This window comes from Rattus norvegicus, chromosome 4 (assembly GCF_021556685.1).
Source record: "Rattus norvegicus strain SHRSP/BbbUtx chromosome 4, alternate assembly SHRSP_T2T, whole genome shotgun sequence".
In the NCBI taxonomy this organism is placed as follows: domain Eukaryota; kingdom Metazoa; phylum Chordata; class Mammalia; order Rodentia; family Muridae; genus Rattus; species Rattus norvegicus.
Window position 1 is genome coordinate 16,101,318 of NC_141537.1, and position 16,377 is coordinate 16,117,694.

At 39.2% G+C, this 16,377-nt stretch overlaps 1 protein-coding gene across 11 annotated transcripts in view; it reads right to left on the reverse strand.

The window, feature by feature from the left end:
- The window catches only part of Magi2 (membrane associated guanylate kinase, WW and PDZ domain containing 2), a 1,487,762-nt gene that overhangs the window by 870,926 nt on the left and 600,459 nt on the right, over positions 1 to 16,377 (reverse strand).

Consider the following 16,377-nt stretch of genomic DNA (forward strand, 5'->3'; position numbering starts at 1 on the left):
TCTTATCCACTTTCATTCCTCTGTTGATGAACATTCCCTGAAGAGTTCTGAGTTGATGCTATATTGCTAATTGAACATCAACTACTCATCTATATTTAAGTACATACAAGTTGTAAGAATATAGTTAGCAACACTAAATGGACTTAGAAGGATGTATGTGTGTGTGTGTGTGTGTGTGTGTGTGTGTGTGTGTGTGTGTGTGTCTTAATTAAGGCTTATGCTATGATAAACACCATGGGCAAAACAACTTGGAAAAAAACGGTTTATTTTAGCTTACACTTCTGTATCACAGCCCACCATTGATGGAAATCAAGGCAGAAACTCAAACAGGACAAGGACCTGCAGCAAAGAATGTATGCAGAGGCCATGGTGGAGTGCAGCTTACTGGCTTGCTCTTCAAGGTTTGCTCAGCCTGATTTCTTCTATCACCCAGCATCACTAGTTCACAAGTAGATTTGTGAACAGTGAGCTAGGCCCTTTCACCTCAATCATCAATAAAGAAAAAGTGCTACAGGCTGGCCCACAGGCCAATTTGGAGGTGACATTCTGGTAATTGAGATTATATCCTCCATAATGATGCTAGTTTGTGTCAAATTGACATCAAATTATCCATTATAATAACTATGTAAGAATAGTAGTTAAAGAATTCATGGATTAAAAAAGAAGTGGGGAACACATGAGAAGAGTTGATAGGGAGAAAGGGAGGGATAGAAATGATATAAATACACAACTCAGTCCTATTGAATAAAATTCTCACATAGGAGAAAGGAATTCTGGTATACTCAATTAGAGATGTCCAATTCACCATCAAAAGTACCATGCAATTTATTATGATTTTTAAGTTGTTTGGTATATATCTTTTATATCTATATACTTTATAGAAATGTATACATGTAAATGCATAGTTTAAGGCTTCACTAGTAGTTAAATATTTGCTAGTAAGCATTAGGAATACAAAAAGATTCTGATATTTCTCAAATGCTCCTATAGTATTTCAGTGCCTGGGAAGGATAGAGATTTGTTTGCTGTTATGCCAAGATCAAAGATATAAACTTCTCAAGAAATTTAAAACAACAACAACAACAACAGCACAGGATATTTCCTGTCATAAATGTTATAAGAACAGCCAAAAATGAAGTCACAACGCAACATGTCAGTATGATTTATTCTGAAATATCAAATTTAGAATTAGAATGCATTGCATATATTTTCAACTTAAGGAATGTTTTACTGCAAAGTAATAATTAGAACAAGTGTGTATCATAGTGCTTTGTGCATTGTCAATACTCAGTGTATATCTCCCGGATTGTACGGTAAAGATAAATCTGCCAGAGAAATCAAATAAATTAAAGTGAATATTCATATGGGAAGAAACTATCAGCATTTGGCAACAAAGTGCTCTACCAATAAACTGTCAGAAAAGTCTTACCACTGACAGAATGGTGCAGTCACAGAGACAGAGGCAGGGCAGACATGTGGCATGTGCTCTGTGGCATGTGGCATCTACATACGTTCTTGCGTCTAAGGATCCTGAATAATTTCCTTAAAGAAAATGTGCCAGCAAAAAAGAAGGAAAAGATTCTTCATCCTATTCTTCCATTCCAGCTACTCTGAGAGTCAAACTTCAGGCACGTTTTGGTGCTCTCAGGATTGTATGATTCAGATCTCACAGCTCTCACTAGAACGTTATATGTGCTTAAAATTCAAATCGGTGCAGGGTAGAGCAGTGGTTTCCTCTAGTTCCAGCACTCAGATGGGTCTGCCAGAAGGGTCAGGAGTTCGGGTTCATTCTTAGCTACATGTATGCAGTGTGAGCCTGGGTTCAACAAAACCCTCAAAAATGCCTTTTCCCCCCAAAGATTCAACACTGGTTATTTGATATTTTTTATTTTAAATATGTTTTTATTTCTCAGGACTTGTCTCCAAACATTTTTGTTCTTTCATGGAAGACCCGCCCACCACAGTATCACAGTATCAAGATTCAGTATCAAGATGTGGAATAAATAGTTAATGCATTCTCTAAACCCTTCGACCTTCATGAACACAACTTTAAAATACATTGAAATCTGTTCAATATTAGAATACCCAGAGAGCTGTATCTACTTTCAACCTCATATTTGTGAGCATCCCATTACACACACACACACACACACACACACACACACACACACACACACACACACACAATTCAACACATCATGATCTCTCCATACAGTCTTTCTCCATACTTACAAAGGAAACTGAACCCAGCAAGGAACACTGAACATGTCCTCTAGTATGCTTGGGACAAGTTAACTAGGATTTGTGAAACAAGAGCTATATTGCATATTTACATATCAGGTTGGCACATAAAATCTTTGCCCAGTGTTATAAAGCCTTTTTACTTTATTTTATAATCTAATCTAACCTATCTATCTATCTATCTATCTATCTATCTATCTATCTATCTATCTATCTATCTATCTATCTATATCATCTACTGTGCATGTTTGTACGTACATGTGTGTGTATCCATGATTAAGAGTATGTGTGGAGGACAGAAGCGTACTCTGGTCATCTATCTTTATCTATTACTCTCTGTTTTAATCCAGTGAGATAGGGAAGAGGCTGTCACTGAAACTAGACTTTATTCATTTTTGACTAGGATGCCTTACCAGCAAGTTCTGAAGATCTTCCTCTGTCCTTCTAAGCCCCATACTGTGATTTTGGGCACATGCAGCCACCACCCGTTGTCACACTAGTGCTGGCACTCAAACTCAGGCTTTCATACTCACACAGCAATATCCACCAAGCCATCTTCCTAGCTCAGGAGAAACTTTCCTTATGCAGGTCTGAAAGGTAACTGTTCTGCTTTTTGTGTGATTGATGAAACCTTGTTTTTATGTGCAAATATCAACCTTCAATTTTTGTATTGTTTTCAAGGATTTCTACTTAAACAGAGATGCAAATGGGCATTTCCTTTATAAGCTTAGTGATGTTTATTCTGAGCGTTTGTCCTTTGAACTTTCTTACAGATATGAATGCTTCACATGCTCACCCCAATTATTTGCTGCCCTTTCAAATTGTAGACAGGATTTCTCTATGCCATTATGCCACCAGTGAATATGGCCATGTTATAGTCCATTCACTATGAATTCATATCCTAGCATCTGGATCTGTTTATCAACCTTATCATCTCAAGCTCTGCCTATGTTATTGTTTCATACAAAAACAAAAAATATTAATAATTGCTATGGTCTTTCTCCAAGACTGTTTCAAGGATAAAATACAAGAGTATATGAGAAAGTAATCTTTGAATACCACAAGGCACCACATAAATGAATAGAATTATTGTGGCTAACACTACATGCTGGCTGTTAATAATGAATTAGTATTACTCTTCAATTCCCCACTCACCCATTCTGAGCCCTCATTTACTACTTTATTGCAGAAGTGATTTGTGTTTATCTTTGAAATGCAAGCACACTGCATTTCCACCGACAGAAAGTGTGAAGCCAAAACCATGCTCTGTCCTTATTGGCCCATTTGTTCATATCCAATGCCAATTAAGCCAAATGCACAAGTGACAAAAAACCCACACACAAACTCAATTGGAAAGAGCAGAAAATTTACTAGTTGGCCTGTAGGATCCTACTCTGAATTCATTTGTACTGTATTATTAATTTTTATAACAGATCTGTTTGTTTTCCTGACTTTTCTTTTCTCTATTCAGCTTTTGTAGTTGCAGAGTTTCGCTCGCTTGCAAGTTTCTGGTTAGGTCTTTGACATTCCCTTGCCTCCTCTGCTCCTACAACGCACTGCTCAGGAGATGCTAGCTCAGGAATGATGATAGAGTAATAGGGTCAAACGGCAAGAATTAGCACCCAATTTCCATGATATGGACATTAAGGTCTGCTAGCCAGACTATGGACATCTGAAAAGAATGATGATAACTTACATGGAAAAAATTAGTCTGCTGGAAGTTTACCAAGTTCATTCTCAGTACCAATCTAGGATATTCTCCTTTAAAGATGTCTCCTAGCCCTCCAGCTTTCTGATGACTAGTCAACCATGAGATTTGAATGGGGCTGTCTTCTAGTTACCACTTTTATTAGGCAACCCATAATTTTCTATGAGGAATCTCAAGGTGCCTCCTCATGCCACTCATGAAACATCTGTCCTTATCTTTCTAGATACTGTAGGCAGAGCTAAGTGGCAGTTCCTAAATAGAGCCTGTTAAGGAAACCAAAAATGATCACTCAACCCAGGAGAAATGTCAGTTTTGCTGTTGTTGAACTGTTGTAATTGTCTTGCTAAGACACTATAGACACTGTCCCTTGCCCCTCATGTTAATAAACTCCATAAAAGGTTGCAAAAGCCTGCCAGAAGCAACATAGCACAAGAGAGTCTTAAGAAGGAGTATGGTTTAGTGGGTGTGCCACAGTGGAGCACAGATGTCAACTGTGTGATGTCAGTTCTTTCTTTCCACCATGTGTGTCACAGGGTTTGAACTCAGGTTGTTAGTTTTGCAGAACATGACTTTACTGGCTTCATCTTCCCACAGGGCCCAGAGAGACTCATTTTAATATGCTACAACAGAAGGCAACATTAGACAAGATGTGTCTTAAAATGACATCAAGTTCTGTAGTTGGTACTAACAATGTTAGAAAGACAAGATTGATTGGGAAGTACCTCAAATCTGCAATGCTTGAAATCTGAGTCTAATCAAGGGTTCAAAAAGCTCAAACAAACTTGAACAGAAGTGGCTATAAAGAATTTAATGAATGATAAGTACTTCAAAGCACAACACTCTTTCCTATTTGTTTCAGTGGCAGAAGACCAAATGGGGAATGGAAACTCAGAGGCACACGGATCCTCGTGCCTTTTGTCTAAAAGCACCATGATTGTCATTGTGTCATTGTGTGTGGCTTCTGCTCACAAACACATAGAATTGGTCACCTAGACAGTAGGTGGATCTTTCAACCAACAAGTCAAGGAATCTTGTGCTCAGTGTTTAAGTAAGTACTATTTTACGGTACTTGTAGCAGATACACACTGTATGTTCGCTTTTCGTTTATCTCCCTCTGAAGCAGCTGAGAATCTCTACAACTCCTTCCCTGCTGTCAGTGAGCTGGAGTTTGTCCTGGGAAGGTATTTGTGTTCCGGTGAAAGATGGAGGACAAAGGTCTGCCTGGGTCTCAAGGTGACAACTAGGGTTCGCTCAGCGAACTATGTGTTCAGTAGACATGATACTGAGGACTGCTTATTACCCATCTTGGACAGCATATACACTGGCTGAAATCAGTAAAATATTGTTATTTAGCAAATAGGCTTACTCCTCTTTTCTGTCTCTTTGAGTCATGATCTGGGCGGACTGTCCAGGTGACCTCAAAACTGCAATTTTGCTGCCTCAGCAGCAGAAGAGCATGTGCCACTGGACCCGGCTAGACTTACCTTAACAACCGAGCCTTGAAGGGATCTGAAAGAAGCCTGTGTTGTTTCATGTATTTCTGCATGTGGCCTCTAAGCGGATGCTCCAGGCTTTCAGAGGCAAGCATGCACACTCATCAGTCTAAAGAACTGAGGCATGTTTATCATTCACGCATTAGCCGCTGAATGCATTAATTGTACATTTTAACCACACGCCCTGAAGCTGGATTGGCATTTAAATGAATGCTTAGATTACTGGCCTTATAAGAAGCATTTTCCTTTGGTGAATGGGTTAAACCATGGCTGTCAGATTGAATATAATTAGCGCTGCTGATAGGCAAAGAATTGCTCTGTCAGGAAATGTCACTGTCGTTGAGTGCAGTTCCTTGTCTGCATTCAATTTTCTGTCTGGCTCAGAAAATTTTAATCACAGGTTGGAATTCACATGTAAAATTTTAACCAATTTTTATAAAAATACTTTATTTCATTTTGCTCTCACATAATCTTTGGTTGGCATACAGTGAAATACTAAAAACATCTTATTTCTTTAACGTTCACTGTTTTCGTCCTTTGAAGAGAGATACTCACAGTCCATCTTCCCACCCCAGCACTTTCCAATTTTTTAATGGAAGTTTAAATTTCATTGAAAATTAGAGGAAAAACACATAGGCAGAAGAACACATAGAGTGTTCAAGCAAGACATCTGGACCAAGGTGTTCCCTAGTGTCTTCAAGAAGAGATTTCTTCATTGTCTCCAGAATATCGAAGCTCCTTAAATTTCCAAACTCCTCTTCACCAATGGAAGCCTTGCTTTATGGACAATTGTCAATCAGAGCCCAGTGAAGTCAAAGCTTTAGCTACGTAACCTTTGTTGAGAGTAAATATGTCTCTACTAACTTCAAAGTGCTGTGGGAACTCAAAATCTCAAGGACAGAGGTGCTGTCTCAGTTCCTTTCTATCTGAAGTACATTACATTGAAAAAGGACGAGACGAGGAATTCAAAACAGCCAGTTCCGCATGAGAGGAAAAGACAAAGGACCCAACCATCAGGCTCCTATATCAAAATGAAAGATACTTGTCAAGAAACTGTATATGGATTAGAAATACTGTGAGAAGCACCATAGTCAAGGAGACTTTAAAGAAAAACCAAAGGTCTGAGAGAGAACATAAATTTCAAACTATAAAATATTAAGGAGCAGAAACCAAAGGACTGGTGCTGATACTTTAATGTTTTAGAAAATTCAACCGGGAAGGTGGGATATTATTTATGGTTTCATATGTTTATAAAGTAATATTGAGAGTGGGTAATAAATAAATGGCCTTGACATCAAATCACAAGAAGAGAACTTTAACGTAAGTTTTGCATGGAATGTAAAAGGATGTAATTGCCTGAAAATATAGCAGTAGGGAGAACATCTGCCCTCAAGGAAGTCATGGTGGGTGATAGGACAGACAGGAGAGAAGCTTCCTACCTTTAATTAACAACCATGACTAATTGGGGACAAGGGGTGATGAGGAAGTGACATTGTGGAAGAAGAGACCCATAAGTTCATAGACTGTTTTAGGGACAAGTTAGTCAATTGCAAATCTATCATATTATAGAGAGAGCTGGACTTCCCATAGCACTAACTATTGTGGCCATGGAGAGGTAGTTGCAATTTCACAAAGGTCACAGAGGAGCATATATTCATGGAGGACAAAAATGAGAAGAAAGAGGAGAATTATTTAGAAGTTTTTCAGAAACTTTGAAATGTGTAATGCTTCTGTCTTAGCCTCTTGGAAAATATAGTTCCTTAAAAGAGAGAAAACAAAGCTCAGAGGGTATGGCGGTATGGCTGCTCATAAGTTAACTGCTAAGTGGGGGAAAGTGAGTTGATAATTGGATTGGAATCTAGAATCTTTAGCACAGCAGTGGTCATTATCGATTCAAGTAACACAAGCCATTTGTTAAGCAGAGATCTTGGTTGTCATAACATGGATGTTTTGCCACCAGTCTTTATTCATTCTCTCTCTCTCTCTCTCTCTCTCTCTCTCTCTCTCTCTCTCTCTCTCTCCCTCTCCCTCTCCCTCTCCCTCTCCCTCCCCCACCTCTGTGTGTGTGTGTGTGTGTGTGTGTGTGTGTGTGTGTGTGTGTCTATTGAGCTCACACAGGCTAATACATGCCTTGGTTGCATGTGGGTGTTAGAAGATAACCTTGAGTGTACACCCTCATCTTGTACCTTGTTTGAAGCAGGGTTTTTGTTATTCAAGCACCATGTACACCCACTGGTCTGTGAGAGTCTGCAGATTCGCATGTCTTTACCTACCTCTCATTGTAGACACACTGGGAGAGTGGATGCAGGCTCCCGAGTCTGGGTTTTATACTGGTTCTTGGGATCTGAGCTCTAGGCCTCATGCTTGTGCAGTAAGTGCTTTATCCATGGGGCCATCTCCCAATCCTTAGGGTTTTGGAGTTGACGAATAAAACGCTGAGGAGTTTCTTCAGCTATTCAGCCTCTAAGTGGGGTGCCTAAGTATAGTCCTAGAGCCTACTGCTTAGGCAGAGTGTACCGGACACAAACTACATTCCTCAGTTGAGGAAATGCCTCCATGAGACCCAGCTGTCGGGCATTTTCTTAATTAGCGAATAGTGGGTGGCCCCGTCCCTGGGCTAGTGACCCTGGTTCTATAAAGCAGGCTGGGCAAGTCAGAAGACGCAAGCCAACAAGCAGCAGTCCTCCATGGCATCTGCTCCTGTCTCAAAGTTCCTGTCCTGTTTGAGTTCCTGTCTAGACTCCCTTCAATGATGAACTGGGAAGTACAAGGCAAATAAACCCTTTTCTCCACAACTTGTTTTCTGGTTGTGGTGTTTTGTTACAGCAATAGAAACCCTGAGACCCAGGGACACTTTGGTGAATGAGCGAGTCCAGTACCTGGATGAGCATAATCCACCCTGCCCTGGACAAAGCGAGGGTATGGTCAGGTTTTCACAGGTAAGTTGGAAAGACTTCACAGGTGGTTTTGATCTTGGGTTGAAATTTTGCTGTTGGCTGAAATAACTGAGGCACAATAGGGAGTATTGCACTGTGGAGTGTACGCGGAGCAGCTAATAAAGCAGAACTCAGAGCAGGAGGGGAAGGGATCTTACGTGCTTGCCTTCTTGTATGAGGTGGAGAATGAGTCGATGCTCACATCTACCCCACCGGCTTCTTTTGGCCCTCCTACTAGTTATTAGTCCTGCTAGTTCTCTGCTTGGTTCGTTCCTTCAGTTCACTTTGGCATGCCGTTTTCAAAGACATTTCTGCTTCCTAGTTGCCTGTCTCAGAGAGAGGTACCAGTGCATACCGACTACCTCACCCAATGAAGATTGTTGAGGCAGGTTCCATTAAACCATCAAGTGAATAGGAAGAAGAAAACAAGAGAAAAACGCTTGTATGACCTCCCTGGTCTTCGTGTGGGACTCCGAACAATCGGAGCCAGGCTGTCTCTGACTCTGTTGCCTGCCGTTGGATTCCCCTTCCACCTACCTAGATTGTCTGCTTGGGCTTCAGTGGGAGACGATATACCTAGTCCACCTGGGACCAGATGTCCCAGGGTGAGGTGGTACCCAAAGGAGGGAGGCAATGGGGCGAGGGATTTGTAAGAGTGGAATTGGGAGGTGAGGAGGAGGGAGAGGCTTCGAGCAGGGTGTAAAGTGAATTTAAAAAGTAAATTATTGGAGGAAAAAACAAATTGTGATGACTGTGGAGGTAGGACAGCAGGGCCTGGCAAATGCCTGGAATATAATAAGGAATGGGAGACACAGTCTTAGAATAGAAGAGTCAGGAACCCTGAAAAGAGCCACCACAGCCTTCAGAATCATAGTTTTGAAAGCGTGTGTACTGCGGTTGAAGTACATTTAAGCACGATTACCACAGAGGAGGAAAAGCATGCATGACGTCACACGGAGACTATGAGCAGTCCGAACGTGAGGAGAGCACTCACGTAGAGCTCAGGAATGGCACTGTGGAGGCTGTTGCTCTGACACAGAAAGAGGCCTCAGACTCAAGGACTCTCGGACCTTCCCTTAGTTCTCTCCCAGTATCAGACTCTCTGCAGCTACTCATTCGACTGACACAGAAAATCAATTACAACTGGTCTCCTCTCAGAAGTTTTCGGGAATTAACCTCACAGGAAGAAGGAAGTGAGAGCATACAGGGCAGACTTTAAGTGGTTTTCTTTCAGTTCCCCTGTGCTGCCGTGTGTCAGACAGCTTCCCACCCTTTCCCTCCTTAATCTGCTGCTATTAGCTTATTCTAAAGCATGAACTCAGTGGGAAAAAAACATAAAATCTCTTTACTGTTTACATGTGCGTTTAGGAGAAAAAATGGAAAGTAAATAATCTCTCTGGTGGGATTTTAATACTCATGAGAAGATTTAACTAAAGAGATTATAACGTTCAAATTTAGCGAGCAATATGCAAAGCCACAGAAAGCAACTCCCAAATAAATAAATATGGAGAATATATGAAAACTGTGGGATGAGAAACGTTGTATTTGGAGGAGGAGTAGCAAACTGAGGAACGACAAAGCACTGGCCAAGCAATGGTGTTCCACACCGTCTACTCCTCTAATGTACAACAACCCCATTCTTGATACAGTGTTATATGTGCTTTACACAAGAGAAGCAAAGGCCAGGAGAGGTAAGTGACCCTCCCAGAGCCTCCCACGGAGGAAGCAGAACACAGTTCCTCAGGAGCTGCTTGGTGTTACAGCCCATGTTCTTTGTGCTACCTCAAAGGCAAACCAGAAATGACCAACCAACTGGAGATAAAGGCTTGGAAAGGGAGCCAGAGAGTATGACAGAATATACAGCCACAAAACTAGATAAGATTGATGAAGCTAGAAAATGAGTGCTGAAAGGGACCAGATATAGATCTCTCCTGAGAGACACATCCAGAGCATGTCCAATACAGAGGTCAATACTAGCAGCAAACCACTGAACTGAGAGCAGAGCCCCCTTGAGGGGGTTTAGAAGAAGTATTGAAAGAGCTGAAGGAGCTTGCAACCCCATAAGAACAACAATGCCAACCAACCACAGCTTCCAGGGACTAAACCACTACCGAAAGACTATACATGGACTGACCCTGGGCTCCAACTGCATATGTAGCAGAGAATAGCCTTGTTGGGGCACCAGTGTAAGGGGAAGCCCTTGGTCCTGCCAAGGCTGAACCCCCAGTATAGGGGAATATTGGGGGGGCAGTAAGGGGGATGTGTAGGAAGAATACCCATATGGGGGAGGGGGAGGAGAGGGAATGGGGGCTTATGGACAGGAAACCAGGAATGGGAATAACATTTGAAATGTAAGTAAAAAAATACATCTAATAAAAAATTTTAATAAAAAGAAAACATTCTTTTCAAGGTGTCGTGTAAAACTTATAATCTAGACTTTCAAGGTACCGGAGTATAAAACCAGCAGCTTGACCATGAAAAAAAACAGTGGCATATAGCTTGTACTGAAATGAATAAATTACCTGTCAGAACAAACAAAAGTGTTAACAACACTTTCAATGACAAAACAGTACACGATGTCTCTATAATGTCTCCCTTAAAATGATCTGTTTCAATCAAATTAGCAAACATTTATTTAGAATAATTGGAAATTCTAGTAGGCAAAATTTTTATGTATCTAGAAATCTGCAAGACTGCAAGATGAATAAAAACAAAGTTAGGTTGCCTCCATAGGATAGTGTTTACAGAGATTTCATACACATGAATAACTACAGAAAATTGGTGTTTGAAAGATGAACTGTGATTCTTGGCACACATACCAGTTAAATGATATATAATGTTCATGGTTATAGATGAGTATACGTGTAAAGTTTTCTTCTTTATTTTGCTCAGTACAGACCATACATGGAAATCTCTTAGTTTTTTTTCTTTCTCCATGTGAGTAGTTTTTCTTTTGTTGTCATTGTTCTGTTTACTTCTTAGTATATTCACTCATCCCTCCACGACAAAGGACTGATAAACAGACAGGAGAAAAAATAGAGTTTGCTTTCTAGGGGTTTGTATGCACAAACCCTTGCTGTAATATGTAAACATAAATTTAAATGATTAAAAAATAAGGCTGGTGCCAAATGTAGGGACCTGGGTTTGTAAATACAGAAGCTTAAATAAAAGATTTCCAAATAAAAACACAGCACCTTGGTTAAAAAAAAATACATGATTAAAAAATAAGCTATCTTCCAAGGACTGATTGCTTAATTTTATAAAATAGCTGGATATACTATGTGGTATCAACATATTAAATAAGAAATTGTGATAGATAGTTCAAATTACATTTGAGAAATCTAATGCGTATTCATTAAATCTTCAACCAGTAATTACAGCATATTTCCTTTACACGATAAAGAATTTCCTCTCAGATCATAACCATCGTTAGCCCATATGGTAAGGTGTTCTTTTTTTTTTTTTTTTTTTTTTTTGGTTCTTTTTTTCGGAGCTGGGGACCGAACCCAGGGCCTTGTGCTTCTTAGGCAAGCGCTCTACCACTGAGCTAAATCCCCAACCCCGGTAAGGTGTTCTTGATATTCCGGTTAGGTGAATATCTATTCTTGATATTCCGGTTAGGTGAATATCTATTCTTGATATTCCGGTTAGGTGAATATCTCAGGCGAGATGCACGTTTAATGTTCAGGATTCCTTCTCAGAGAATTTAAGCAGAGGCTTTTCTGTTTACATTTTTACCTGTTTAACAACCCAATGTTTTCTCCCCTGAACCATCTTCTGGCATCAGGTGCGATGGAGCATGTGTTATAGAAAAGGAGATTTTAGAGGCTACTTTGAGTGACAGTAGGAGCTGCTGAGAAAAGAAAGGGTGTGAGCTTGGGAACAGCTGGGCGCGACTGCACGTCTACCCTGGGCAGTCCTAGTGACGGTGCAGCGAAGGCAGGGACAACTCAAGGCTGTGTGGTGTGCAAGGACAATCTTGTGGTGGGAGTGAAAAGGTAAATGTGTGAAACATTTCAAATGAAGTAGCGAGCCAAGGAATGTATACCCAAAGTAGAAATGTATGAAATGATTATGTGACATAGAAAAGATTATCTTTAATTATTTCCAGATAGTCATTGCCTTTTGCAAAAGCATGAGTGAGTCAACTCAAAATCAATTATAATAAAATTCAGGGACATAGCTGCTCATATGTCAATGGAAGACTAATATCGTTGTTATAAGAGTAGACCTGTATGAAATACAGTAAAAGAGATTTGCTTTATGGTAACAACAAACATTATCAAGTACACAAACATGACTGACTTAGTGAAATGTGTTAGATTATGAAAATAATTGCATTTTTAAGGAGAGGACGTGAATATACAGGCATATATAGTACCTAATATATCACCGTGAATTTTAATTTCTAAATAAACTTTCATATACAGATATTAAAGCAAGGATGATTTATTTAGACTGGTATTAGAGTGAAAGCCCCAATTCTACCCAAATACCTGTGCATGCTAAGGTACCACTTTAGAGTGTAAGGATAGGGCTCTGCCTTCTGCTCACTTTAGAATGCAGTATGCTGTGAGCCTTCTCTCAGGAATGCCTCTAAATCTGCACGTCAGCTCCATAGACTTCCTTGGCTGAAACCAACCATGCAGGCTCAAATGAGATCCTCAAGGTACGAAGTTAAGCTACAGCAGTCTAGACAGTGACGTCACTGCTACGCACCAGGTGGAGACAAACACAGTCTGGGGTTCAGCAATCTAATTACCTATCAGAACATACCAAACCCACAACAATTCTCAAAATGACAGAACAGTGCAGTATAATTCTTAAAATGACCAGTTTCAGCCAAAATGCTAAGTACATAAATGATTAATGACTTGAATTCATGACAAGAAAAATATAGTAAATACAAATTCATTCTAAGGCAATCTGAATGCTGGACCTGGAAGTAAATCAACTGGTATAAAGAGTCAAAACCAAACCTTGTCTTAATGAATGTGTAGACAGGAATGAAAATGTAAGATAACTGAAAACTACAGTAGAAAATCATTGCAACAAATGTATACAAGACTACATAGGGCAGAAACATCAAGCAACCTCACCCTGACAATATACTGATACCAATTTTAGTTTAAGAAGAAATATGATTTTCAAAAGGGAACAACGATACAGAAATCTGGAATAGTCCCAACTGGTTCAACATACACGTAATTAAGATTCCAGAGGATGAGAAACCAAGACAGAGAAAGAAAGACAAAGAGATAATATGTTTGAAGAAATAATGGATTAAACCATTCCCTATTTGGTAGAAAGAAAAACCAGACACAATGATTACAGACTCAGGTGTCCTCAGGTAGTAGGATAAGAAGATAACCCAGTTTACACGGTAACTACGATAACCCAGTTTACACGGTAACTACACAAAGGAAGATGAGAGAGGAGAGCACGAGTGTGAAGGCTCAAAGCAACAAGAAGAAACAGCTGTTTTATTTTTTTTAAATCAAGAATAATTGGAACCAAAGTACAATGAAATCACGTCCAATACTGATTTTTTTTCATAATACAGATGGATTATATTTTGTCTTTAGTTTTTGAGGAACTTCTACACTGATTTACATGGTGGCTATTCTAGTGTACATTTCCACCAGGAGTGTATAATACGTATTTCCTATGTCCCCCGTACCCACTGTCCTCGCCATCATTTGTTGTGGTTTATCTTTTCAATGATAATTTCGAAGCTGTTAGAGGACAAAACAAATACATAGGCAAGGGCTTTCTCAAAAGACTCCAATAGCTACAGAAATAATTGTAGGAACTGACTAATGAGATTGTATGAAATTAAAAAGCTTCCGCGCAGCAAAGGAAAAAGCTGACAGAGAGAAACAATAGGCCACAGAACTAGATCCTGCATATCTGAGAGGAGATTAGTTTCTAGAATCCACAAACAACTCAAAAAGTTAAGAGACAATAAACCAAGTAATCCAGTCAAAATCTGGCAATTGTAGTGAACACTTCCTATAACCAACTTCTAGTAAACTGTCAGCTGATGCCTTATTAATTTGCTATAGAAATTCAATGGTAACCTACAAAAATAATATAGATCCCGTACTTGTAAAATATTAGGCAAACAAAACAAGTTAGAAAATTGTGGAATGATTTAAATTTAATTAGCCCATAATCATGTCAATGATGAAAAGGCTTAGGTTAAGCTACTGGGCAAGAAGCTTAACTTTTCCTCTTTGATTCCAAATGTTAATATTGCTACATTTGTACAACAAAGTAAATTATTATGAACACTAAATAAGTATAATTGAGCATCATTATCTCCACCTGAATTTCTATACCTTTCATAAGAAGAAATCTATAGAAGAACATACTTAGATGTTTCAAATCAATAGCTTACTAATATCCTTCAAAAAGAATCCTTTCATAATTTTGGGTCTCCTAAATATTAGACCTATCACAGGAGGAAGCAGTCTTCATAAAAGTGAGAGATGGGTCATATTCACCAGACAACACGGGGCAGTCAGGAATTTTGTTATTGGATCTTAGTCATAGGTATATATTAATGTTTATTTAGATGTTAATACAGGTCTCAGGGTCATTGTTGGCCATACCTGATGCTTCTCTTATTTGATGAACTTAGGTGGGAAAGATGCACTCAGGCAATGTCTGTGACTTTCAGAGAGCAGTTTTCTCTCTGCCAGGCAGTCTTTCCTAGCTATTGATAAATTATTGAGTTTAAAAGACTGCATGTATTTCAGGCTATTCTGTATTCTCTGTGGAGTATAGGCACAATACTCCTCATAAATCTTATGATAGAAGATAATATATATATATATATATATATATATATATATATATATGTATATCAAGGTATGATACAAGAAGTGAATTACTAAGCCTAAGCATGTGGAATTCAGGTAAACACTGGCTAGGCAAAGGGGAAATGTACAAATGCATATTGATGGAGCAGGGAAAAAAGTGACATTTGCAAATCATTTTATATTAAGCAAATGAAAAATATCATTGTATCCTACAAAATGTCCCCAAATAGTAGTCAAAAGTTAAGCAAGTTAGTATAAAATATCTCATAATTTGATACACATATAAACCATATTTATATTCATATTAAATCATTCAATATCTGTATTTCATTGAGATTCTCAAATGCATTTTTCCATTTTTGTAGAGGAATTTTAATCCAGCAACATGGCTACTCTGGCAAAGGATTACATCCAAAGACTTAGGTCCATCTTATCTGGCTGGAATGTAGACACGCACACACCTTTAATTCCTCTGAATGGAATATAAATATACCCTTAGTACAGTCCTTTAACACCAAACACTGTAGGTAAATTTAGTTTATAGAAGAAAGCAGCCATGCTTGAAAGTGATGTCTAATTGAGGAGCAGAGAAAGTGATGAATAAGAGTAAGATTTGACAGAATGAGTCAGAGATACAACACACCCAACTCACCACAGAGAAAATCACAGGAAAGAGAAGCAATATAAGAAAGAAGCACAGTGTGTGTGTGAGAGAGAAGGTCAGTTGGGAGTCAGTGTAGTGAGTGCAGTGGAGTTGAGCTTGTTGTGAGGTCATGCATGTCAGTGCAGATCAACAGAGGCACTTGAAGTCAGAGAATAAGGAGACAGAAGATTAGGACAAATTGACACAGTTAGTTTGAGGCCAAGTAAAGGAATCTGGTGAGAAGCTAAGAGAAGCCACATTGAGTCAGTCAGCTAGGGGAGGAATTTGAGCCAGAACAACTGAGTTGAACCGGCCAGCCAGAGTTCAGAGAGAATTAGAAACGGTGAACATATTCCGCAGTAGCCCTCCAAGACAATTACATCTGGAGAATAAAAGTGGCAATTACAATTTGTTAAATTTTAAATTCCTTTGGAATTTCTTAATTCTCAAGAGAATGAACCTTTCAAAAAACTCACCTGAGAATGATTCTATTCCCAGAGGCAGGAACTTTTCAGTGAACAATATTAGTGCA